Source organism: Bubalus kerabau, chromosome 22, assembly GCF_029407905.1.
Source record: "Bubalus kerabau isolate K-KA32 ecotype Philippines breed swamp buffalo chromosome 22, PCC_UOA_SB_1v2, whole genome shotgun sequence".
Classification (NCBI taxonomy): domain Eukaryota; kingdom Metazoa; phylum Chordata; class Mammalia; order Artiodactyla; family Bovidae; genus Bubalus; species Bubalus kerabau.
The window spans coordinates 45277480-45304417 of NC_073645.1; the positions used below are offsets into that span (position 1 = coordinate 45277480).

Below are 26938 nucleotides of genomic sequence, written 5' to 3' on the forward strand. Positions count from 1 at the left end.
TTGGGTTAACTTCTGTTGGAATCTTTCCCAAGTCCAAGACATGCCTAAAATGGTTATGTTGGGGTGGATGATCTTCAGAGCTTATCCTTTTGACAGATCTCTGGGTCTGGCGATCCACAGCTAGCCTAGATGGAGCTCTTCATTCTGAAGAAGCTGGAAAGTGCATTCTCTCAGGTTCCAGGCCCACATTCATGACTCACCTTCACGTGGATTGACAGATCATTGTCCTTCACCTGCCTGGGTCCCTTTTTCAGAACCAACCCTGAGCATCCTCCTCTTGCACAGTTGTCATGGTTACCATTACATGGCCACCACCACCACCATCATCACCATCCTCTTTCTTGATGTCTTATCTCTGCAGCATGTACATTCGATGTGTGATACGGTCTTGTGAAGCATTATTGGAAGTTTATTCCACAATATGGAAAGATCCTGGAGAAGGAAATGACAACCCACTCCAGTATTCTTACCTGGAAAATCCCATGACAGAGGAGCCTGGTGGGCTATAGTCCATGGGGTTGCAAGAATTGGACACGATTTAGCGACTAAATCACCACCACCATCGAAAGATCCAGCTCTTCTCAAGCTGAAATCCCTTAATAGCCTAAATTCTAAATATATTCATGGCACTGGGATTTCTAACTTTGCTTTAATGATATATCCTGGTATTGTATTTCAAAACCAAATTAATTTTAAAGTTGAATATTTTGAGTGGGGGAAGGAGCCAGATTGTGCATTACAACTTTATAACCAACATGGGTTATACCAATGAAGTCCAAAAGTCCAGACTCACACCATGTTGCTAAGAGACTAAGTGGGAACCAAACATATCAATAAACCTAGAGGGTCTTCTGTAAGGCTTTTTATTAGAAATGAGCCTCTGGCAGGAGGCCTCTTGAGTTTCTGTACTCCCAGGACAAGGCCTGGGATGCTGCTTTGTGGAGAATTGCCTTCTGTCCTCCAAGGACCAGCTAGTCTCCCTCCATCTCCAGGAGACCTTTCCTAAGAACCAGAGACCACGGATCACTCTGTCCTCTGGCTTCCTATGGGGTATCAAAAGGGGGGCACCTAATAGTGCTTCTGTGTGCCCTGCAGTCTGCTGGTGGCATCCATGGGGCAACTACTTTTACAACAGCCCTTGGAGACAGGCAGTCTTGTTACTCCCATTTTCCAGATGAGGACACTGAGGCTCAGTGAGGTTAAGTCAGTGGCTCAGTGTCAGATTGCTAGAAAGTCGGTACACATGCTTCCTGGAGACACTGGTTCCCTGGCTGCCCGGTGTCTGTCCTGGGTGTTTCATGTCGACTGTACCTACTATTATGAGGTCGAGTCATTCACAGTTGCATTTTTATCATATCTGGGCTAAAAATTAGATTTCATTTTATTTCTGCCATTCTCCACTCCCTTCCCCTGCCACCTCCTTCCATGCCTGGTACCTAGTCTGCAGATCAGTCAGTGTTAGTGAAGTGAATGATGCCAAGACCTAGGTGAGTCTGACTTGATTGTGTCCTTCTTTACACAAGTAGCCTGGTTGCCTTCCACACCAGGTGTGAACCTCTACCCCACCTCCCTGCGGTCCAGAGGCTGAGTGTGTGACCCGCTTCCATGTGTTGAGACCTGGTTAGCACCTGCGCAGCAGCACCTGGTGAGTGACTTTTATCTCCATGGGCGTGTCCCACAGAGCCAGTGAGATGGAGAACCAGGTGCAAAGCAAGCATTTTGTCAGAGCAGGATGATGGCATGGGGAGAAGGTCAGCTGTGGGACTTTTGGGGCGCCCCTTTCTTTCCTGAACCTCCATTTGCACATCTGCAAACTGGAGCTAAAGACTCCTGCCCTGACTCCTTCCTGGACTTGTTGACAAGACTCAGCTGGGGTGTGTTATTCTCTGTGCATTTTGGAAACTTTAAAGTGCTTGACAGCCATCTAATTAAGGAGGAGGATAAACACAAATCCACCAGATGAATGGGCTTCCTGATGGTTGGGGGGGGGTGCAGTCCCGTCCTGGGGAAATGGGCCCAGATGTCTCCTCTTTCGCCATTCCTAATGAGAAACAGCCCCATCCTTTGACAGAGCTAGAGTCATCAATCTATGGATTAAAACATAATGCCCAGCCAAACTTTCTTTATCCTTTCGGGCACATGGTGTATTTTCAATATGGCTCCACAGAGCCAGCCAGCAGCCCCTGCTTAACGGAATGATCTCTGTCGGGCTGGAAAAGACAGACACCCTAACTGTTTGACCAACAAATGTATAGAAAATAGTGGCCGGTAAGTAGCAATTACGTAATAATCTTATCCAAAGAAAATGTGGGCTCAAATTAAGATGATTTCACCAGGAAAACATTAAGGTATACAAAGAGTTCTTAATAAGTAGAAATAAATAGTGCAGGGTTTGCGCTGTGGTTATTTTCGATGGTTATCTGCTCTCGCTGTCGCTGCTCTGGCTACATTTTCCACGGGGCTCAGAGCGGCATTTTGCTCTACAAAAACAACTAGCTCCTTTCCAGCCAATGATTACTTGTAATTATGCTTTCCCCTGCTATTATTCTAATAGACCTGTCATGTTGCTTGAAGGACTCTGGCGTTTGGAATATACGACGGCTTTTATGGATGGACTGCTGGAACACTTAATATAGCTCTATTTTTGAATTATCAAGTTCTATCCTTTTGAAGTCTGTGTTAGTGGAACTCCTATTTATGAGATGTGCTGTGCTTAAAGGTTTGCTATTGATGAAGAGGTCCAACAGAGCCTTTATCGTAAGTACGGCAGCATTCTCTCTGAGAGATAAATAGCCGTGCTAAAAGGTATGTTGTGTACCTAGGCTGCAAATTACTAGCCAAGTACCTCATAACAGTGTACTTCAAAAATACCTTTATGCCTCTTGTTTGTTCTCTTTTCCATAGAGATGAATGGCATTTCTTAAAACCTAGAGGGGCAGAAGCATGCTGCTCATCATTGGTCAGTGACATGACTTGGGTTTGAGGAACGTGTTTGTTCTTGCATGGGGTGTCTGGGTATATGCCTTTGTATGGCTCACATCCTCTGTGTTTTGATCTTTCAAGAACTAGCTTTTCTTTTTGTGCCATGCTCAGTTGTGTCCGACTCTTTGAGACCCTGTGGATTGTAGCCCGCCAGGCTCCTCTGTCCATGGGATTGTCCAGGCAAGAATACTGGAGTGGGTTGCCATGCCCTCCTCCAGGGGATCTTCCCACCCCATCAGGGATCGAACTTGCATCTCTTGCATCTCCTGCACTGGCAGACAGATTCTTTCTTTAAGTTGCTCCAAGCAGTTTTTGGAGGGGTACAAGGGTTTATGAACAGGGCTGCCTGTTCTGGGGACTTTGGAAAACACTACTGAGGACGGAGCAAGTGCCTCAGCTGGGATCGTCAGGTAGTGATAAGCGCAAAGAGTGGGCAGTGGGGTTCAGCTTCTAGCAGGCTGGGCAGGTGGGGATCTTAGAAGAGGGTGGCCTGATGGAGAAGTTGTCACCAGTAGCGGTTCCCAAAGGTCTGATGATGGGGTAATTTGATGAGCACCAGCTGGGGTGAGAGTTTCCTTTAGCAGTTCAACCAGGTTGTTCTTTTGTGAACCCAACGTTGTAGGCATTTGCAGCGAACATAATCGGACAGTGCAGGTGCTTTCTTTGGCCTTGGGTTGCCACCACACTGAAAAGACATTGTGCGATTCACACACACAGAAATTTGTGGGGATGGGTGATCTGGCTGCCTCAGGGTGTCAGAAATGGACTTGGGATGCTCCAAGTTTCTAGCGAGCATCCCAAAGGCAGACAACGCTCCCTTGGCAGCTGATGTCAAACACACAGAAGCAGGACCACTGGGCAGCTTTTGACCATGTGGCAAGAATTTGCATCGATTTCCCACAGAAGGGAGGCTGCTGCTCCAGCATGTGCCTGGTGTTTTTCTTTTGGAGCCTTCATGCATCAGAATCCTAACTATACAATGCCCGTCTAATTCTTCACCCATATATTTTACCATTACAGATAGCCTTCCCCTTAAGCTTGTCTATTTACTAGCTGGTGTGACAGATGACAGTGACTCCAAGCCGTGTTAGATGGCATTTGTATGGCTCCGATGCCAGAAGCATTCTAAGCGCCGGTGTTGCATATTTATTGATCTCCATATTCCCAATAATCTTATGCCCGTCACATTTGACAACATTATGTGGAGAGGTCAGCTAGATGGGGCTAATGAAACTGTTTCCAAGATGGATGTTGTTTTCCACAACATTACCCTTGCAAATAGCTGTCAGTGGGGCCTTTCACTGTCGGGCCAGGCATTTGCGAACCCTTTTTTTTTTTTTTTTTTAATAGTTGACGCTAACATTAAACAAAACCTGAAGCTATTAAATCTCAGTATTTATATACAATAGAAAACATAGACACCCTGGCATCTTTCCAAATGAAAATCTTATTAACAGACATGGTGCTTGTGGCAAAGTCCTTAGCAATTGGAAACTGGCTTGGCTGTTTGAAATATTTGACAGATTAACCTGAGATGATGTGAAGGACCGAATGGGAAATGGCTCAAGTCTGGAGGATTAAACCAGCAAATGGAAAGGCGTGCTGCAGACCAGAGGCACATGATCATTTTGTGACTGCTTTTCCAAGGGTCCACAGTGACGTGAACAACCAGCTCAAAATGTGCTCAGATTTAAAGATTTACAGGGAAAAAGAAAGAATATAAAGTAGTATTTGCAAAGAGAATCCCATTTAATGAAATGCCAATGTGAATTAATGACACTGGAAATGCATCGGAAGCAGTAATGAAGATATTAAAGACAGGTCTCCCCGCTGCCGAATCCAGAGCCCTTTAAAAGCCCTGCAATGGGACATTTACAGGCTTTCCCACTGTCCTGAGGGTTCTTATGTTGGACAGTGATCTTGATGGCTCTTCTAAGGAATCCATCCTGGTTTAATTCCAGATGAATATATCTTGGTTAAACATTCACTGAACAATTGTAAGCAGCCATGTGATTGATGTGCCAATGTGATTTTTGAGAAACTTGTTGCATGTCTCGGTGGGGCCACTGAGAATTTTGGGTTAAGAGAAGCATAGCCAATCTTTAGTTTGAAATGCATTATTTTACAAAGGTAGGTATATTTCATGGGTTTCTTCATGACAACGTTTCTCTCCTGGCTCTATTCCAAAGCAGACACAAATAAGAACATATAACAGAATTAATAGGACTTAGCTACTGACTCATCCGGAACATTCTGAACAATGAATTCATGTATTCAGTGCTAGCATTTAGGAACATTAATCCACCATATTGCTTACAGTCACAAAAATCAAAGAGCTTCTCAACTCGTTTATTTTGCAGGGTTGAAGGAAGGATGTGAGAGAAGAGATGATTAACTATTGTGCCTTTTCCTTGAGTGGGTCTCGGTACCTCTTTCCATCACACCCTTTTTTAGGTTATGCCTTTTATACTGTGTTGCATCAAGAGTTAGGAAAAAATGGACGATTTCAAGAGCAGTGAAGTTCATTGCTGGGTAGATGCTCCTGTTCCTTTTGGATGGAAAAACTGTTTCTCCTTCATAACCCCTCCTCCACCCTCTTGGAATAAATATGCCATTAAGACAGCATGTTCTCAGATAACGAATGAGCACCTACCCTATAGCGCAGGGAAATCTGTCCAGTGCTCTGTGGTGACCTAAATGGGAAGGAAATCCAAAAAAGAGGGGATACGTGTCTATTATAGCTAATTTATGTTGCTGTACAGTAGAAACTAAGACAACATTGTAAAGCCACTATACTCCAATAAAAATTAAGAGAGAGAGATTAAAACGTTAGGATAAAAGAGTGCATGTTCTTTCTTTGAGGAATACCTACAAATCACGGGGCAAACAAAGTCAGGTCATGGCAAAAGTTAGCTCTGAGTAAGGTAGAGGATTACAACATGCTGATTACCATCTGAGAGACATGATTCTCACTAATGAAAAACATGGACAAAAAAGTCATATGTGAGAGATGTAAGTTAAAGCTACCCTAGGCAGCTTTAATTTAGGCATGAGCAAATTACATGAATGTAGTTGCTATAGTAACTAGTAGATAATATGCTGTTTATGTTGCTATTGAGATATCTTGTACTTTACTGGAATAAGAAAAAAAAAAGATTTCCAGGAGCACACAGACATGACAAGAAGGGAATGTTTCTCATAACCATTTTACTGTTTCTATTTTACTGTTTATTTAGGATGAAGTGGGCATCTGTGATTATAATACACAGCCCTTAGGTTGGTTTGTTGTTACTGGTGTTTTCCTCACTGAGACGTCCCTTTAAAAGCCCAGTCCTGGTGGAGTCTCTGAAGGTGCCCTGGCTGCTGTCTTGGATGCTGCTGGGGGAGGATTCTGTGGTTAGGAATGGTTGGCCATGAGATGTAGGCCAACACGGGTCAGATGAAGTTGAACTCAAAGGCCAAGAATGTTCGAGAACTCAGGGCCGGGCAGATGCTGCCAGAGGGTGTGATATTACAGATTTAATGCTATGCTTTATGGGTATTTGGTAGTTAGTGCGATTTTTAAAAAGCATTTGAGGTCCTTTCTGGAGACAGTGACTATGTCTCGAAGGGGACTTGTGATCGATGAAATATAGTTGTCTCACATCTAAGGCTGCAGCTGACGGAGAGGCGGCAGAGCACACAGTAAAGGGGGCACGTGCCACTCTGCTGCAGCAGGAAGCTGGCACACAGACCCCAGTGACTCAGGTCCCGGTTTGGATTTGGGGGTTTGGTCACTGATGCCATGGCAATTCACCCAGTAGTTGCTCTACCTGTCACTGCTGTATATCCTCACTTGCAAAGCTGGTTTGGGCAAACTCAGATGCTTCCAGGCCATTCAGGCTCTTTGCGACCCTATGGGCTGAAGTGGGTTGCCATTTCCTCCTTCAGGAAGCTTTGTATTAAAAACAATTATTTAAGTTTACAGACCTTTCAAATTCTTAAAGCAGCATTGGTTTATATTAATTAAATTAATTTAACTGAAGAACTCATGTCGATTAGGGCCTTTTTCTCTGGGAATGGAATAGGAGATCCTTCAGAAGGGGAGATAACGAGATCGAGTCCCACCAGCCCCAGATAGCGGTGGTGATGGAAACAAACCTGAACGCACCAAGGTGCCTCCATCTGCATCCTCTTCACTTCACACTCCCCTTAGCACAAATTTATGTGCAAGCTTCCCTCCAAAAGATGACACAGAATAGAAGAAGCATTGTCTTTGAAGCCAGGAACCCTATGTTTTCGTCACGGTTCTGCTGTGTCCTAGGATTGGGGCCTAAGGGAAGTAATCCATGAATATTTCTCACTTGTAAAATGCTCTTGACAATGCCTACCTGATCAGTGGGGACCCGATGAAGCTGGAACACTGACTGAGCTTCTGGCTATGACCTCTGTCTCTCAACAGCTGTTCTTTAACTGCACATCTGTTTTGTCCAGTCCCAGATGCAGGCAACTCATTTGCTTTCTCTGGCCTCAGTTTTCTCCTCTGCAAAATGGCATCATTGGCCCTGTCGTCCTCAGAGACGCTCTGCTGTTTCTTATACTCTGAGATTATATGGCATAAGCTTTCCAGGTTCCTAAATGTCCTTTCCTTAAGAAATGTGTGCAAAGAATCTTTTGACTCTTCATGGCTAAATGCAAATTCCTCTTCTCTTCCTGAGTTTGAAGAGCTGCTCAACTGAAAAGTCGGTTTGGCATGAAGCCTTGTGTATATTACAGGCATGGCTTTTGGGCTGGAAGGAACGGAAGACATCCATTTGAGCTTTTTGCCTTGAGGCTGATAATGTGTTTTAATTCCCATTTTACAAATGAAACGATTGAATTTTCAGGAGCTTAAGCACCAGTGCAAGGCCTCACCACCCTCAGTATTTTGGTAGCCTCTACCTGCTCTCTGTTAATTTTCCCAAGGGAGTCACCAGAGCGGGGCAGTTCCCAGGAAAATGTTGAAAGGTGGGAGAGCCAGTGCATGCGTGCATCTTTACTCAGTTTCCATCAAAACAAACACTGCATGACAAGAGAAGCAGATGGTGGGCCAGGAACCCACAGGAGGTGGGAGCGGGGAGAAGGAGGAGTCCTGAGCTGTGGAAGAGCAGTATTTGGTCACCTGATTCACAATTCCCATCTGGCTCTGAAGCCCTCCGTACCGGAGACCCTTCAACACCTCACCTGCACCATTGCCTCCAGATTGCAAAACTCATTAGACTGTGAAGTAAGCCGAGTAGGAATCAATTTTTTGCCTAACCCCAGAAATTCTTTGAAATAATATGTCAAAATGGTTATCTCGTCTGTTGCAATTGGCTTGAAAATCTCAGAATTCCTATGGATATTTATGAGATTACCATGTACCATCTGGCTCCCTACATGCGAGTGTGTCTACACAGATGCCTGGATAATATATAGGGAGCCAAGCACATTTATTTTTACAGAGGGTAATTATTACAGTCTCTCCTTCCAGGAATGAGCCTTTTGTTTTATGTTTTCAGTGAGAACTTGTGAAATATTAAGATATTTTACTGCCTTAATGTTCTGAATTGTTTGCCTCTCCATATTGCAATCTAAAACTCATTAACAGTCGAACAATTTAATCAGAATGAATCAAGTTGTGAAATGGATACACGGGCAGTTCACGCAGCCATAAAGCATAGCTGAAACTTTTCTGAACAGCTTAATAAAACTTAGAAGGCAGCAGGAAATAAATGATTGTCCTGGACAGTATCAGGGTAAACAGAACTGGGAGTCATGAACTTGGTAATTGTTCTTCCTCACTCAGCACATTTGCCAAGGCTTGGTCTTAATTCATGGGATGGACCAGTGAGTATAGGGAAATAAGTTGCCAGCCCTTCTGTAAATTTTTTCTCTTAACATTAAGCATGAGCAAGGAAGCAAATTGAGGGTGGGTGAATAAGGGAGCTTCCTGGCAGTCCAGTGGTTAGGACTCAGCACTTTCATTGCTAAGGCTTCGGGTTCAATCCTTAGTCAGAGAACTAAGATCCTGCAAGCTGCATGTGTGACTATATATATATATATATAGTCCTTGGGGACATATGGAATATTTTATAGCAAATCCCGGATATCATGTCTTACCACTTAGAAATACTTTGGCTGACAAAAGCTTTTCCCTTCTTAATATAATCACTGTGCAAACAAAATTAGCAATAATTTCTTAATATGATCACCTATCCCTTCCATACTTAAATTTCCCTCAGTAACTGTTTGCAACCCTATGGACTGCAGCACACCAGGCCTCCCTCTCCATCACCAACTCCTGGAGCCTGCTCAAACTCATGTCCATCGAGTCGGTGATGCCATCCAAGCATCTCATCCTCTGTCATCCCCTTCTCCTCTGCCTTCGATCTTTCCCAGAATCAGGGTCTTTTCTGATGAGTCAGTTCTTCGCATCAGGTTGCCAAAATAATGGAGCTTCAGCTTAAGCATCAGTCCTTCCAGTGAATACTCAGAACTGATTTCCTTTAGGATTGACTGGTTGGATCTCCTTGCAGTCCAAGGGGCTCTTGAGTCCCAACACCACAGTTCCAAAGTATCAATTCTTTGGCGCTCAGCTTTCTTTGTGGTCCAACTCTCATATCCATACATGATGGCTGGAAAAACCATAGCTTTAACTAGACGGACCTAGTTGCCTCAAAAAATCTCTTTTTACTGAAGTTTTTTTGAATAAGTGGCCAGATAAAGTTTGCATGTCACACTGACATTTTGAAGAAAAGGTAAAATGCCCTATGGCCTGGACTTTGCGAGTTGCTTTTGCTAGGTGTCCTATACTTTGATATTTTATTCTCTGAAGTATTATAAACTTGTGTTTAAACTCAGTGACTATTTGAAATTCAGGACTTCTTGTACAATAACACTTCAGAGATGTTGGTGTGTACTGACTGGATCACCTCAAGAAATGCAGAGGTAGCTGGTATCCCGTGGTTTTATTGATACCAAGACTGATCAGAGTTCATATGGTAACAGCAACATCTCTTGCCATGAAGTTTTCTAGAAAGCTTTTCATGTAAAAATTTTTTTCTGAAATTATAAAATACACATAAAACCTGTCATTTTAACCTTTTAACATCCCACCTTGACTTTTCACTATCTTTATTTTTAATTTATTTTTGGCTGTGCTGTGCAGCAATTAGAATCTTAGTTCCGTGACCAGGAATTGAACCCATGCCTCCTGCAGTGGAAGGACAGAGTCTCTATTTTTAAGTGTGTAGCTTTGTGGCATTAAGCAGATCCACAATGTTGTATAACCATCGCCATTATCTGTTTTCAGAAACTTTTCATCATTTGAAACTGAGACTATGTACTCATTAAACAGTAACCTCCCATGTCTCACTCCTCTCCCCGCCCCCCACTGGCTCCTGACAGCCAGCATTCTCCTTTCTGTCTCTGTGAATTTCCCTCTTCTAGGTACCGCATATAAGTGACTGGCTTATTTCCCTTAGCATAATGTCACCTGTGTTGTAGCATGTGACAGAATTTCCTTCCTTTACACGGCTGAATACTATTCCATTGTACAGATGGAACACATTCTGCCTAGCCATTCATCTATTTATGGACACTTGGCTTGCTTTTGGCCGTTGTGAATACTGCTTCAGTGAACATGGCTGACCTCACGTAATGCGTTTTGGGCTCACTGATATTTGCCTAGATCCACTACGGGCATGCCTCACTTTATCGTGCTTCACTTTGTTGCACTTTTCATGCTGCAAATTTACAAATTGAAGTTTTAGAAGTCCTGATTGGAGCACGGCCACCAGTACCACTTTTCAGGCAGTATTTGGTCACGTTGTAACACTGTGTCACATTTTGTTAATTCTCAGAATATTTTCAACTTTTTCAATATTATTATATTTGTTATGGTGATCTGTGATCTTTGGTGTCACAATTGCCATTTTTTTTGGATTTAAAGTATGTACATTGTTGTTTAGAGCTAATACTGGTGCACATTTAGTAGACTACAGTATAGTGTGAGCATAGCTTTTACTTGTAGTGGTAAACCAAAAAATTCACGTAACTCACTTTATTGCAATATTTGCTTTACAGTGATAGTTTGGAACTAAACTTGTAGTCTCTTGGAGATATGTCTATGTTTTATATGTTGCACAATGATGATTTTCTAGTATTTTCTGTTTATGTACCAATTTTCAGAATAATGATTTAATGTATCAGTATCCCACAAAAGTGACCAATGAAGTGTTTGGTTTTTATTTTTTCCTAAAGCCAACTTTTTTTTTCTTTTTTTTAATAACTCCTCAAGTTAGTGCTTGTGTCCTTTGACACAGCTCCAGTAGTCTTTTGCTACTTCTTTTATTTCGGGAACAACAAGGTGTCCCAGACTCATACATTTTCTATCTGAAGGGGGGAAAAAAATCTCCTTTTCTCTGTTGTACTCATGACTCTGCCCTCAATTCTTCACTTCTGGACAGCAAGTGTGTGCATTTTCCCACACCAAACAGTTCTCCAATTCTCTGTGGATACTGTCTGAGTGCCCTACAATTTAATTCAATTCTGACACTATCTACCTGGAGATGGCATTAGATCTCCCAGTCCCACAAGGCTGCCCCTCCCTTCTCCCACTTCAGACACCAACGGCCAGTCCAGGTTGTCACCTGTGCCTCTGATTGGCTATAAACTGGAGCCTAGAGGTTCTCATCACCCTTCCTCATGTTCAGTGTTGGCTAGAATGGCTTCCAGAACTCAGGGAAACATTTATGTTTGTCTGTTGGTCATAAAGGATGTAATTCAGAAACAGCCAGGTGAGAGAGATGCATGAGGCAGAGCGTGGGGGGAGGAGTGTTAGCGCCCATGTCCTCTTGAGGCAGGCATGCCGCCCACCCCCAGTACCTCCGTGTGTTTGCCAAGCAAGAAACTCACCAAGTCCTGTACTTGAGGGATTTTAAGGGGCAGTTTCTTATGTAGGCACGATTGGCCATTGTTGGGGTGAAGCTGAAAGTCCCAACCCCAAATCACATGGTTGGTTCCTCTGGTGACAAACCTCTATCCTGTGGTTATCTGGGGAACTTTTAAAAAACACCTCATTAATACAAGCTCAGGTATGGTTGAAAGAAGTTTGTTAAGAATAACAAACGATACTCTTTTCACCTTTATAATTCTTTTCACTTAGGAAGTTCCAAGGCCTTTAGGAACTCTGTGCCAGGAATGAGGATGAGACAATATATATTTCTAATTATAAATCACATTATCACACCACTCACTCTTCATGGATCATAGCCTTGTCATGACAAAGGGGCTTGTGTAGCTCAGTGAAGCTGTGCAGGGCCACCCAAGACCGACAACGCGTCATAGTGAAGAATTCTGACAGAACATGATCCACTGGAGGAGGAAGTGGCAACCCAGTATTCTTGCCATGAGAACCCCATGGACGGTATGAAAAGGCAAAAAGGTATGACACCGGAAGATGAGCGCCCAGGTCAGAAGGTGTCCGATACGCTACTGGTGAAGGGCAGCTGCTAGCATACTAACAGCTTCAGGAAGAATGAAGTGGCTGGGCCAAAGTGGAATTGATGCTCAGTTGTGGATATGTCTGGGGGTGAAAGTAAAGTCTGATGCTGTAAAGAACAATATTGCATAGAAATCTGCAACATTAGGTCCATGAATCAAGGTAAATTAGACATGGTCAAGCAGGAGACTGCAAGATTGAATATCGACATTTTAGGAATCAGGGAACTAAAATGGATGGGAATGGGCAAATTTAATTCAGATGACCATTATATCTACTAATGTGGGCAAGAATCCTTTAGAAGAAATGGAGTAACCCTCATAGTCAACAAAAGAGTCCAAAATGCAGTACTTGGGTGTAATCTCAAAAATGACAAGATGATCTTGGTTCATTTCTGAGGTAAACCACTCAACCTCACAGCAATCCAAGTCTATGTCCCAACCACTGATGCCAAAGAAGCTAAACTCTTCTATGAAGTCCTACAAGACCTTCTAGAACTAACACCAAAAGAGATGTCCTTTTCATCATAGGGGATTGGAATGCAAAAGTAGGAAGTCAAGAGATACCTGGAGTAACAGTCAAGTTTGACCTTTGAATACAGAATGAAGTAAGGCAAAGGCTAAGGGTTTTGTTAAGAGAACACACTGATCATATCAAACACCGTTTTCCAACAACACAAGAGACAACTCTACACATGGACGTTACCAAATCGTCAATACCAAAATCAGATTGATTATATATATTCTTTGAAGCCAAAGATGGAGAAGCTCTATTACAGTCAATAAAAACAAGACCTGGAGCTGACTGTTGCTCAGATTATGAACTCCTTATTGCAAAATTCAGGCTTCAGTTAAAGAAAGTAGGAAAACCACCAGGTCATTCAGTTATGACCTAAAGCAAATCCCTTATGATTATACAGAGGAGGTGACAAATAGGCTCAAGGGATTAGATCTGGTAGACAGAGTGCCTGAATAACTACAGACAGAGGTTTGTAACACTGTACAAGCAGGCAGTGACCAAGACCATTCCAAAGAAAAATAAATGCAAGAAGGCAAAGTGGTTGTCTCAGGAAGTTTTACAAATAGCTGAGGGAAGAAGAGAAGCAAAAGGCAGGGAGAAAGATAAAGATATACCCAACTGAATGCAGAGTTACAAAGAATAGCCAGAAGAGATAAGAAAGCTTTCTTAAGTGAACACTGCAAAGAAATAGAGGAAAACAATAGAATGGGAAAGACTAGAGATCTCTTTAAGAAAACTGGAGATACCAAAGGAACATTTCATGCAAAGATGGGCTCAATAAAGGACAAAAACAGCAAGGATCCAACAGAAGCAGAAGTTAAGAAGAGGTGGCAAGAATACACAGAAGAACTATACAAGAATGGTCTTAATGGCCTGGATAATCACAATGGTGTGGTCACTCACCTAGAGCCAGACATCCTGGAGTATGAAGTCAAGTGGGCCTTAGGAAGGATTACTATGAACAAAGCTAGTGGAGGTGATGGAATTCCAGTTGAGCTATTTCAAATCCTAAAAGATGATGCTGTGAAAATGCTGCACTCAGTGTGTCAACAAATTTGGAAAACTCAGCAGTGGCCACAGGACTGGAAAAGGTGTCTTCATTCCAATCTCAAAGAAGGATAATGCCAAAGAACATTAAAACTACTACACAGTTGCACTCATTTCACATACTAGCAAGGTTATGCTCAAAATCCTTCAAGCTAGGCATCAGCAGTGTGTGCACTGAGAACGTCCAGATATACAAGCTGGATTTAGGAAAGGCAGAAGAACCAGAGATCAAATTACCACCCTTCATTGGACCATGGAGAAAGCAAGGGAGTTTCAGAAAAATGTCTACTTCTGCTTCATTGACTATGTGAAAGCCTTTGACTGTGTGGATCATGATAAACTGTGGAAAATTCTTAAAGAGACGAATTCCAGACCACCTTACCTATCTCCTGAGAAACTTGTATTTGAATCAAGAAGCAACAGTTAGAACGTTACATGGAACAACAAACTGGTTCAAAATTGGGAAGGGCTTACAAGGCTGTATACTGTCATCCTGCTTATTTAACTTATACACAGAGTACATCATGTGAAATGCTGGGCTGGATGCATCACAAGCTGGAATCAAGATTGCTGGGAGAAATATCGACATCCTCAGATATGCAGCTGATACCACTCTAATGGCAGAGAGTGAAGAAGAACTAAAGAGCCTCTTGATGAGGGTGAAACAGGAGAGTGAAAAAACTGGCTTGAAACTCAACATTCAAAAAACTAAGATCATGGAATCTGGTCCCATCACTTCATGCAAATAGAAGAGGAAAAAGTAGATGCAGTGACAGACTTTATTTTCTTGGGCTCCACAATCACTGTGGATGGTGACTGCAGCCATGAATTTAAAAGACGCTTGCTCCTTGGAAGGAAAACTCTGACAAACCTAGACAGCATATTAAAAAACAGAGACGTGACTTTTCCGACAAAGGTCCACATAGTCAAAGCTGTGGTTTTTCCAGTAGTCATATATGGGTGTGAGAGCTGCACCATAAAGAAGGCTGAGTGCTAAAAAGTTGATGCTTTTAAAATGTGGTTCTAGAGAAGACTCTTGAGAGTCCCTTGGACTGCAAAAAGGTGAAACCAGTGAATTCTAAAGGATATCAACCCTGAATATTCACTGGGAGGACTGATGCTGAAGCTGAATCTCCAGTACTTTGGCCACTTGATGCAAAGAGCCGACTCATTGGGAAAATCCCTGATGCTGGGAAAAATGAGGGCAGGAGGAAAAGAGGGCAACAGAGGATGAGATGGTTAGAGAGTATCACCGACTCAATGGGTGTGAATTTGAGCAAACTCTGGGAGATAGTGGAGGACAGAGGAGCCTGGCGTGTTGCAGTCCATGGGGTCACACAGAGTTAGACAGAACTTAGCGACTGAAAAACAGCTATGGTTTTGAAGGCCCTCTTTAATTCTTCTATGTGGATATTTCCCTTTCTTTTTTTTAAAGTCCATCTGTGTGTTGGATTTTCTGGTTACATTTTATGTACACATTTCTATATATAATGAGGGAAGAAAGTTCTTCAGAATCTTAGGCCTTCATGTTGCTGGAGGAAACTCAATGCAGATTTTTATAAAAGTTATTCCAAAGCGGGGAGGTAAAATGGAAATTGGGAATGAAGTCATTATTTGCTATGCAGAAGTATCCTTTACGAGTAGACTTCTCTTAGTGTGTTGAAACTGAACTTTTATCTGTAAGCAAATTGAGTTTGTAAATATTACCCCAAACCAGGTATATGTGTTACACAAAGTTGTTGTCTCTGTCTCAGATGTGAGGCACTGGACCATGGGTTATACATTTTTGTTGTGTAGGCCTGATCAGAGGGGGGAAAAACATCACTAAATTATCCTTTTGGCCTCATTCCAAAGTTCAGAGTCCAAACACACCACAAAACATACTGTACCAGGTAGGCTTCTGGGAGGAATAGATCATGAAAAGAAAGGAAACCAGGATTATCCCTAATGGGATAATTAGGAAAATCTTTTAGTCAATACTGTTTAATTTCCTTTCAAGTTCCTAGTTGCCCTGCTGCTGCTACTGCTGCTAAGTTGCTTCAGTTGTGTCCGACTCTGTGTGACCCCATAGACGGCAGCCCACCAGGCTCCCCCGTCCCTGGGATTCTCCAGGCGAGAGAACTGGAGTGGGTGCCATTTACTAGCAACATAATCAGTACCTTCTGATAATTTCTGAAAAGACCTAGAGCTGACCTTTCCGCTTTGAAAGGGGTGGGTCTTTGGTTTCTCTATTGCAACTCCAGATATTTCTGAATGCTGGGGTCTGTTGGCTGTGGTTTTATGACGGAAATCACATTAGATTGGAATTAGCCCAGATGGTGGAGAATAGAATACAATATGCTAAGGTTTGCCATGACGCAAGATAGGCTCAGCTTGTATGGTGATGAACCTCATGCGCCAGCAAGAGTGGCGGTTCACAGGTGATTCCTTTTATAAACAGAGAAGAATAGGTTTCGGTGTTACCTGTTGGGCCCCCTAACCTGCCAGTATGTGTCCTGTTAGGCATGGAACTTTTTTAATCCTCTCTTTTTAAGAAAAGTTTTTGGAAATTGTCTCTAGTCTGCATAACTCCTAACTGGACTTCTTTCCTTTGATTTCTCTCATACTTGCAAGGAGATCAAATGAGTCCATCCTAAAGGAAATCAGTCCTGAATATTCATTGGAAGGACAGATGCTGAAGCTGAAGCTCCAATACTTTGGCCATTTGAGGCGAAGAACTGAGTCCTTGAAAAGACCCTGATGCTGAGAAAGATTGAAGGTGGGAGAAGGGGATGACACAGTAGGAGATGGTTGGATGGCATCACCGACTTGATGAACATGAGTTTGAGCAGGCTCCAGGAGTTGGTGACGGACAGGGAAGCCTGGCACACTGCAGTCCATGGAGTTGCAGAGTTGGACACGACTGAGTGACTGAACTGAACTGAACTGATACTTGCTACATGCTCAATGCACAGGATTTTCTAAACAAAGACCTGATCATATCACTTCTCTGCTAAAAATCCTTTAATGCGTCCCCCGAAGAATCAAGTCCAGTCTCCAGGCCTGGTTCTCCAGGCTCTTGAATGAAACTGGATGGAATTCTCCTCCCACGACCCCTGGTTGGCAGCCCCAGATGCCCCAAGTTCTTTCATTTCTTCCAGGCTCGGCTTGTAGTAGCTATTCCCTGGGCCTGTGACCTCCTCCCCATCGGAGGCCATGCAAATTATCCTTGACACGTGGGACCACAAGAGACCAAGGGCTGAACAAGGACAGCTGTGCCGGGAGTCCTGGTCACAGGCTTTTGAGCCCCTGTGATAGCTCTGTGGCTTCACCTCTCCTGTGTACACACTTGCGTGGCTCTTCCAGCTTACTGTGGCCCTCTGCTGGGACTGGACTTCTCAACTCTGCCTACCACATTCCCACCTACCCTCTGCACTCGTTGCTCTGCCTCCCAGAGCACATCATCCATATTTCTCTTCCTGAGCATTTGCAATGTTAGAATTGCAAGCCTTCTCCAATTTTTGCTTGGGATCCATGTCAGAAGATGCATCTTGCCTGGTAAGAGGGGATTTTAATCAGTGAGATGAAAGTATAGGTTCAAACAGATGTTTTCAGTTAGGTACCATGTTGTCTGAAGGATATTGGACCAGAGTATCTGGTGGGGCCCCATCCTAGTGTGTGAGCAAGGGGGTAGGTCTCATTATGTTATTATCAGTTTATTGCCCTCACTCTGGCCTGCTGTGCCATGAGGCTTAGACCAGTTTCCTAGACTGGAAGTATCAGACGGCAGAGACTGGAACTTTTCAATACTCCATAAGGGGAACTGTTCCTATCAGAGAAGATGCTGAGAAAGTTGATGGATGAATCAATGAGTGTGTGAAGCAGTGAGAAAATCCATTACCATGATGAAAAAAGCAATCTATGGGAGCTTCTGGAAAGGACCCAAGGATCCGGTATGAAGAAGCAGAGCAATATGAGATTACCTCAGTCTAAGGAAAGAGAGACAATTGTATTTATTAGGGATGGAGTCAAGGAGCCTGGGCTTTGCTTCATTGTGATCTTAGGTCTTTGGTACCTAACAGTCTAGCTGCTCATTCATTTGTCTATCTATCCATCTATCCATCTATTCAGCCATTTATCTACCCATCCAAACACCCATCTATCCTTCCATCAACTTATCTATCCTTCCATCAGTTTATCTATCCATCTGTCCATCTGAACATTCATCTACCTGTCCATTCACCCATCTATCTATCTATGCATCCATCCATCCATCCATCCTCTGTTCCCCTGTCTGTATATCCATCATTACCAAACACCTAAAATTACTAGAACCTAGAAACCTAGAAATATGAGAAAGACACTGTCTCTTGCTTCATGGGACCTGGTGTGCTATGGGAAGAATATCATACAAATAATTACTGTGTAATAAGATAATGACTTCAGAGGAGCCCTCTTGCCTCCATGCTGGGAGTGAGAGCACCTTAGTTTGCCTAGAATCAGGCAAGACTTCCCAGAGGAAGTGGTGTTTGAGTGCAGACTTGAGCAAGAAGGTGCCAAGTTTCGCCTCACCTGTGCAGGGGTGGCATGGGGCCCAGTGGCATCCATCTAAAGATTTCCTTCTTTCATGAGCGGCAGGGGCAGAGTTTTGTACAGAGCACCAACGAGAGGCCTGGAGTGGGGAGTTAGAGTCAGTTCAGTACCTGCTGGGATGGGGCACTGACCTGTCTTGAGGGGACCCCCATTCTGTCTAAGAACTGGTTACTGCCTGTGGGTAGTTGGAAGAAAAGCTCACTGCCCCCAGTTACTTGTTTCCTGGACAAGGCTAGAAGTGGCCTTTCTAGGCTTGTTCTGGGCTCAGGGCCCATTGTCTGTCGTGTGCCAGGAACCCCATGAATTTTAATAGCCTCCATTCAGAGTGATTAAAACCTTAATGAAATTTAATTATCTTGATGTTAAGCATTTTGTGTTAAGTTATTGCATTCTGACCACTCATTGTTCGCTGCAAGCTCAGGGCAGCTCACCTACCTCAACCTTAATGGAAAAGAAAACTGAATATGTTTAAATGAAATTTCCCCCCAAATAATTGCCTTCAATGAAACACCAAGCAGGCGTCAGGACTGAATTTATAAATCAGGTGGCTGCCGATGAGAGCTACCATGTTTGGAACGGTTTTCATTAATCCAGGGTCTCCAGAAGGAGTGATGTGAAAAGTTCAGAATATAAGTGACAGGTGTTTATGGTCCGCAATTGCATTAAACAGGCTCTTAAACGCAGGTTAAAGGCCTCCGTGAAATATAGAATATACCTGAAAACGTGGCCTAAATTTTTGCCATTTTGGACTTCGCATTAGTTACCTACAGAATTAGCAGAGCTTTCGGTTAATCAACTGTCAGTGTAAATTGTGGTTGAGCAAAATGCTTATAAATACCGGTAAGCACAGTTTGCTTGGCCTGTTGCGTTTTTTTTTCTTCTTCCCTTGGGCCTTCCAAAGGCCTTCAGCTGATGGAGAGCTTTTAATTTCACATTTTGGCCCCCACCGCAGGTGATAAACAAAGGTTTCCCCGGCTGCTCTGGCTAGGGTCAGTTCTCCCGCCTCCCTCCCCGTAATCACACACAAAAGGTGCCCGAGATCCACAGCTAATTTGCGGCCTCTGTTTAGCAGAATTTAATAGCAGGTATTACTGCTGCCGCGGTAATTAAGGACCTTTGTCAATAAGACGGAATAGATGGCCACACTTGGTTGTAATCAGTGGGCTCTCGAGAGCCAGAGGAGTGAAAAGGGAGAGAAGCAATCCATTTTGTGAATAACACAGTCCTCCCCGGCCTCCCTCCCTCCCAGATCGGGCAGTGGAATAATAATTCCCCAGGCAATGAAAGTACAGGAATAAAAGTACTTACCCTCCAGCCGGTGATTTTTTTTTGACTTTTTATTTACTCTACTGAGCTTTCTTATTTGCTCCAGGCTGCATTTGATGAAGTATTGTTTAAACAGCACAGGAGCAAAATGGATGTAGGGAGGTGGGGAGAGGAGGAGGAATTTTAACCAGGTGGCAGGGAGGCGCCCGCTTTAAGGTGGACAGCCATTCGGTTTATCAATTATTTCTCCAGGATACAGGAGAAAAAAAAAAAAAAAAGACAAAACCAAGTGGCTTCGTGAAGAGGAGGAGGGTGTCATTTAGAGCTGTCTCTGAACATAGTCATTCAGCTCTAAATGGGTCGCCTGTAACAAGCGAGAAGTGAACTTGGGGGAGCACCGTCACCCTCCTCCCTAATGTACGGCTGAATGGCCCGGTGGAGGGGGCGGCGGGGGAGGGGAGAGGGCAGGGGCTGGCGGCCGCAATTCAAAGAGACCTTCGAGGTGTGTGCCCCTCATAGTAATTGGAGAGGAAGCTGCCTTTCCCTCGCCGATTCCCTGCCTTTTTACTGGTCTTAACAAGCATGATGCTTTTAATAGTGCTTTGAGCACCATCTCTTTATACGCCTCTCCCTTTCTAAAGCAGCTTTAACTATACTCTTTCTGTCGCTAATGTCTGAAAAACTTCTACCTTTAATCATTCCCGGATGAGGCGGCAAACAAGCGCCGTCTCCTTTAGCAATTATGGCTGGCTGGGTAGTCACTGCCGGCTGGAAAGGGAGTGAGTGGGTGGCGGGCAGAGGGAGCAGGAAGGCTCTGAGGGTGTGGATGGTGGGGCTTGAATGCCAGGTCCAGAGCTTGGGGACATCCAAGGGGCTTCTTGGGAGGGGAGGGCTGGGAGTCAGTTTTAAACACCCATGCCTGCAAGGTGGAAGACAAAAATCCGTTTGACCACTATTAACAATGGACTTGGATTTGGTTAATTAAAAGAGATTGAAATTGGTTTCCTGGCTATACTAGACACCTCCCCCCTCCCCACTTCCAATCCAACACACACATTTAGGAGCCGTCCCAAAGGGGGCTGATGGATGAGGTCTTCCTGCCAGATGAGCTTGAAGGGTTTCACACACTCCTCTGGGTTGGGGAGGGATTCAGGATGGGCTGGTTCCAAGTGCAGGCTCAACCTTGCCAAAAAAAAAAGTCTTTCCCCACTAGTTTCATTGAGAGATAATCAACATGTAACATTTGTGTAAGTTTAAGGTGTATAAGATAGTGATTTGATATGTGTATCTATTTTTTTTTTTGGCGTAGAACAGTTAACGCAAAAATATGGAACGCTTCACGAATTTGTGTGTCATATCTATTGTGAAACGATTACCATAACTTTAGTTAACATCCATCCCCGCACAAAGTTACAAGAATTTTTTTCCCTTGTGAAAAGAACTTTTACTGCCTACTCTCTTAGCACTTTTCAGATATATAATACAGTGTTGTCAGCTATGGTCACCAAGCTGCATATTACATCCTCAGAGTTTACTCATCTTTTAACTGAAGTTTGCATCTTTTGATCACCTTTACCCATTTTCCCCTTCCCTTACTTCTGTCAACTACTAATCTGTTCTCTATTTCTCTGAGTTTGGTGTTTTAAAATTTTACATGTGTGAGACCATACAGTACTTCACTCAGTGGTCTATTCATGTTGGCACAAATAGCAAAATTTTCTTTTTTCATGGCTGAATAGTATTCCCTTGTATATATACACCACTTTTTCTTTATCCATTCATCTGTCAACAGACACTTAGACTATTTCCATGTCTTGTGTATTGTAAATAATGCTGCAATGAATTGTGGGAGTGCAGATGTCTCTTTGGAACAGCAACTTTGTTTTCTTTGAAGTGGGATCCTAGGGTAGTTCTCTTTATAGCTTTTTGAGGACGCTCCATACTTTTCTCCATAGTGGTTACACCAATGTACTTCCCACCAACAGTGCCCAAGCATTTGTTATCTTTTCTTCACATCCTCACCAGCATTTGTTATCTCTTTGCTTAAAAAAAATTTTTTTTTTATGTGGACCCTTTTTAAAGTCTTTATTGAATTTGCTATAATATTGCTTCTGTTTTATGTTTTGTGTTTTTGGCTGCAAGGCATGTGAGACCTTAGATCTCAGTCAAGGACTGAACCTGTGCCCCTGCACTTGCAAGGTAGACTCTTAACCACTGGACCATCAGGGAGTCCCTTTTCTTTTTGATTACAGCCATTCTGACAGGTGTGAGGTGAAAAAGAGTCTTTTCAGATGCGGTTAAGTTAAGGACTTCCAGATAGGGAGATTATTCTGGATTATCTGGGTGGACCCTAAATACAACCACATGTGTCTTAATTAGAGGGGCAGGGGAAGAGTCAAGCAAGACAGAAGAGCAGAAGACAGTGTGAGATGGAGGCTGAGATTAGGGTGATGCTGCCACAAGCCAAGGAGTGCCAGCAGCCTCCAGAAGCTGGAAGAGGTGAGGAATGGACTCCCTGGAGCCAGCAGAGGGGGCGCAGTCCTGCTGATCCCTTGATCTTGGCTTTCTGGCCTCTAGAACTGTGACAGGCTAGATTTAATCTTGTTTTAAACCCCCTAGTTTGTGGTAATTAATATAGCAGCTATTGGAAACTAACACAGATTCCTTGTGGAAGGTCCTTTTCCATAAATGAGTCAAGTGAACACTTGAAGAGAGGGAGGAAAGGTCCTGTGCTCTGGCCCTCCTGGCCAGGGAGGCAAGGTGACCTGGGGGGCCAGGTGTGTGGCTGGTGTCCTGATACCTGTGGAATTGCGTGGTGGTGTCCCCAGGGGCACTGACTGTGGGGTGCATTGCACTCCAACCCCCAGGGAATGGGATGCTGGCAGGCATGGATGACCCGGGGAGGGGGCGCTAGGTGACTTCAGAGTTCCTGGAGCAGAGCTCTACCAGCCCTGGTTCTCAGTGGCTCAGCTGCAGGGCGGGATGTGGGCTGCAGGTCTTAGACCTGGGATGCCTCACTCCGTTTAGTGAAAAGGACATATGGAAAAACGCAGCAGAATATCTAGCAACCTCTTTGTGGGCAATTTCTTATGCAAAACTGAGTATGTTTTCTCATGTCTTATAAAGAAATGTTGTCACTGGTCTGCTCAGCACTATTTTTATAGATCTCATTTCTTTACACAATAGCCTCTCTACTGTGGCATACATTTTTTTGGTTACAGGGCAGACTGTTTCCACTGTCAGTTGTAAATGCAACTTTTTCATATCTGGATGTTGAGTCTAATTGATAGCACAATGGAGTTTGCAGTTCAGTTCAGGTTTACTTCTTGACTGATTATCTGTTAAAAAATAGATTTAAGATCTGATAGACAGAGTGCCTGATGAACTATGGACGGAGGTTCGTGATATTGTACAGGAGACAGGGATCAAGACCATCCCCATGGAAAAGAAATGCATAAAAGCAAAATGGCTGTCTGAGGAGTCCTTACAAATAGCTGTGAAAAGAAGAGAAGCAAAAAGCAAAGGAGAAAAGGAAAGATATAAGCATCTGACTGCAGAGTTCCAAAGAATAGCAAGGAGAGATAAGAAAGCCTTCCTCAGCGATCAATGCAAAGAAATAGAGGAAAACAACAGAATGGGAAAGACTAGAGATCTCTTCAAGAAAATTAGAGATACCAAGGGAACATTTCATGCAAAGATGGGCTCGATAAAGGACAGAAACGGTATGGACCTAACAGAAGCAGAGGATATTAAGAAGAGATGGCAAGAATACACAGAAAAACTGTACCAAAAAGAGCTTCATGACCCAGATAATCATGATGGTGTGATCACTCACCTAGAGTCAGACATCCTGGAATGTGAAGTCAAGTGGGCCTTACAAAGCATCACTACAAACAAAGCTAGAGGAGGTGATGGAATTCCAGTTGAGCTATCTCAAATCCTGAAAGATGATGCTATGAAAGTGCTGCACTCAGTATGCCAGCAAATTTGGAGAACTCAGCAGTGGCCACAGGACTGGAAAAGGTCAGTTTTCATTCTAATCCCAAAGAAAGGCAATGCCAAAGAATGCTCAAACTACCACACAATTGCACTCACCTCACACGCTAGTAAGGTAATGCTCAAAATTCTCCAAGCCAGGCTTCAGCATTACGTGAATCGTGAACTTCCAGATGTTCAAGCTGGTTTTAGAAAAGGCAGAGGAACCAGAGATCAAGTTGCCAACATCCGCTGGATCATGGAAAAAGCAAGAGAGTTCCAGAAAAACATCTATTTCTGCTTTATTGACTATGCCAAAGCCTTTGACTGTGTGGATCACAATAAACTGTGGAAAATTCTGAAAGAGATGGTAATACCAGACCACCTGACCTGCCTCTTGAGAAACCTATATGCAGGTCAGGAAGCAACAGTTAGAACTGGACATGGAACAACAGACTGGTTCCAAATAGGAAAAGGAGTACGTCAAGGCTGTATATTGTCACCCTGCTTATTTAACTTCTATGCAGAGTACATCATGAGAAACGCTGGGCTGGAAGAAGCACAGCTGGAATCAAGATTGTTGGGAGAAATATCAATAACCTCAGATATGCAGATGACACCACCCTTATGGCAGAAAGTGAAGAGGAACTAAAAAACCTCTTGATGAAAGTGAAAGAGGAGAGTGAAAAAGTTGGCTTTTTCACTCAGAAAACAAAGATCATGGCATCTGGTCCCATCACCTTATGGCAAATAGATGGGGAAACAGTGGAAACAGTGTCAGACTTTATTTTTTTGGGCTCCAAAATCACTGCAGATGGTGACTGCAGCCATGAAATTAAAAGACGCTTACTCCTTGGAAGGAAAGTTATGACCGACCTAGATAGCACATTGAAAAGCAGAGACATTACTTTGCCAACAAAGGTCTGTCTAGTCAAGGCTATGGTTTTTCCAGTGGTCATGTATGGATGTGAGAGTTGGACTGTGAAGAAAGCTGAGCGCCGAAGAATTGATGCTTTTGAATGTGGTGTTGGAGAAGACTCTTGAGAGTCCCTTGGACTGCAAGGAGATCCAACCAGTCCATCCTAAAAGAGATCAGTCCTGGGTGTTCATTGGAAGGACTGATGCTGAAGCTGAAACTCCAGTACTTTGGCCACCTGATGGGAAGAGTTGACTCATTGGAAAAGACCCTGATGCTGGGAGGGATTGGGGGCAGGAGAAGAAGGGGATGACAGAGGATGAGATGGCTAGATAGCATCACCAACTCGATGGACATGAGTTTGAGTGGACTCTGGGAGTTGGTGATGGACAGGGAGGCCTGGCCTGCTGCGATTCATAGGGTCTCAGAGTCGGACACGACTGAGTGACTGAACTGAAATGAACTGAACTGATATGGGTTATGAGGATGAAAAGGAGACTGTGCCTCCTCTAGACAAGAACCTTGCCCAGGACACCCAAGGTGGTGGCACCAGGCAGTGAGCACGCACAGCCCCCTGCCTGCAGGCTTGATCTCTGGCCTCCCCTGCTCTCGGAAGCTAAGGGTGAGAACCACACCTTGGACTGCGATGTTTTGTGGAGACCTGTGCAGATGACACCCCTCCTGGGCCTGCCTGGGGCCCAGCTATGTCTTCTCTGCCCAGTCTGGGCAGCGTGCTGGGCACGTGGGCCTGCAAGGAGTACTAGCAGTTCTATGTTGAATTATCACCAGGAATTAGAAAGGCACCAGAGAACTCCTGCTAAATGTGACCTCTTAGGAAGCATCTCTGAACACAAGCCGAGTCCAGTTTGGCAGGTCTTGGAGGCAAGAAGCATATTCTTTTAGCTCCTATAAGGAGAACTGTCCATTTGTTCTAGAAGCAAGATAATCAAAAAGGTTAATGTTCATCTAATGGACATTATGGATTACGGCAGTTGTGTCAAAATTCCTAGCAAACCTGAATGTTTTCAGAATGGAGAAGGGGCGAGAGAGGATTTCTACAGTTAGGAGGGAGCTTGTGGGCTGTCATCCACCACGTCCGGGGCCCTCCCTGTCTTTTTAAAAATAAATAAAACCCAATATTTATTTATTTGACTGTGCCAGGTCTCCCATCTTCATTGGGCCTTGCAGGATCTTTAGCTGTAGCATGTGGGACCTAGTTTCTTGACCAGGGATTGAACTCGGGCCCCCTGCATTGGGAGCTTGGTGTCTTAGCTCCTGGTTCACAAGGAAGTCCCTCCCTTGATGCCTCTGCTCCATAGCAGGCTTGTTCTGAGGAGGGTTCTCGCTGTCCTGCAAGTCCAGGCAAGAGGACAAGGCCAGCGGGGACACCAGAACAGCATTATCTGGGTCCTGCCTTCTGCTCAGAGCCCTGGAGGGGGCTTGGCGGTGTTTGTATGAACTGCAAGCCCTAGGAAGGTGTCTGGATGGTGAGGTGCTGCAGAGGGAGGCTCAGGGCTGTGTGACCCAAGGCAAAGGTCTTCACTGCTCTGTGCTGCGCTTTCTCTACTAGAAAGTGGGGAGAAGAATCTATCGATCATATACGGTCATTGAGAAGCTGACCTTTGATAAACTTCCACTGTGCCCGGAGTGGTGTCTGGCATGCGTAGTCATATTCCAGCCAGATTTGCTGCTGTTATGAACTCTGTGGACAGAGAAGTTCTGAGTCACAGACCTGGGACGAGGCCCATTCCCGCCACTCTGCGAGGCCCTGTCTGCACTGCTGTGTCCTCATCCGTGAACCGTGGCAGGTAATGAGGCCTGTCTTGAAGGTTGATGGGACCCTTTGTAGAAAGTATCTGAATCATTCAGCTCCTTATCACATGGTCACCTCCTTCCATCTCTCCCTGCCTTCTATAACTTAAGGAGATTTGCTCTTTCAGCGAATTTGTCTGTCTCCAGTCTTGATCTCTTAGGCTGTTTAAGCCCACTGACTCCATCTACCATGGGTTCAGGGCTATGGGATGGGGGGAGAGAGGTATCATCAGACTCTGTCCCTGTCCCCAAGAATGTGGATTTCAGATACTCAACGAGCACATTTTATAGTTTAACTCTGCCCCCCAAACCATATGAGACATCCTTACACTAAGAAAATATTCACT

At 44.0% G+C, this 26938-nt stretch overlaps 1 long non-coding RNA gene across 1 annotated transcript; it reads left to right on the top strand.

Annotated features, from left to right (window-relative positions):
- Positions 1-1908: 1908 nt before the first annotated feature.
- LOC129636698 (uncharacterized) lies at positions 1909-20070 on the top strand. The gene is made up of 2 exons (XR_008707082.1): positions 1909-2268; positions 16664-20070. It is a non-coding gene; the product is annotated as an uncharacterized LOC129636698 (long non-coding RNA).
- The last annotated feature ends 6868 nt before the right edge of the window (positions 20071-26938 follow it).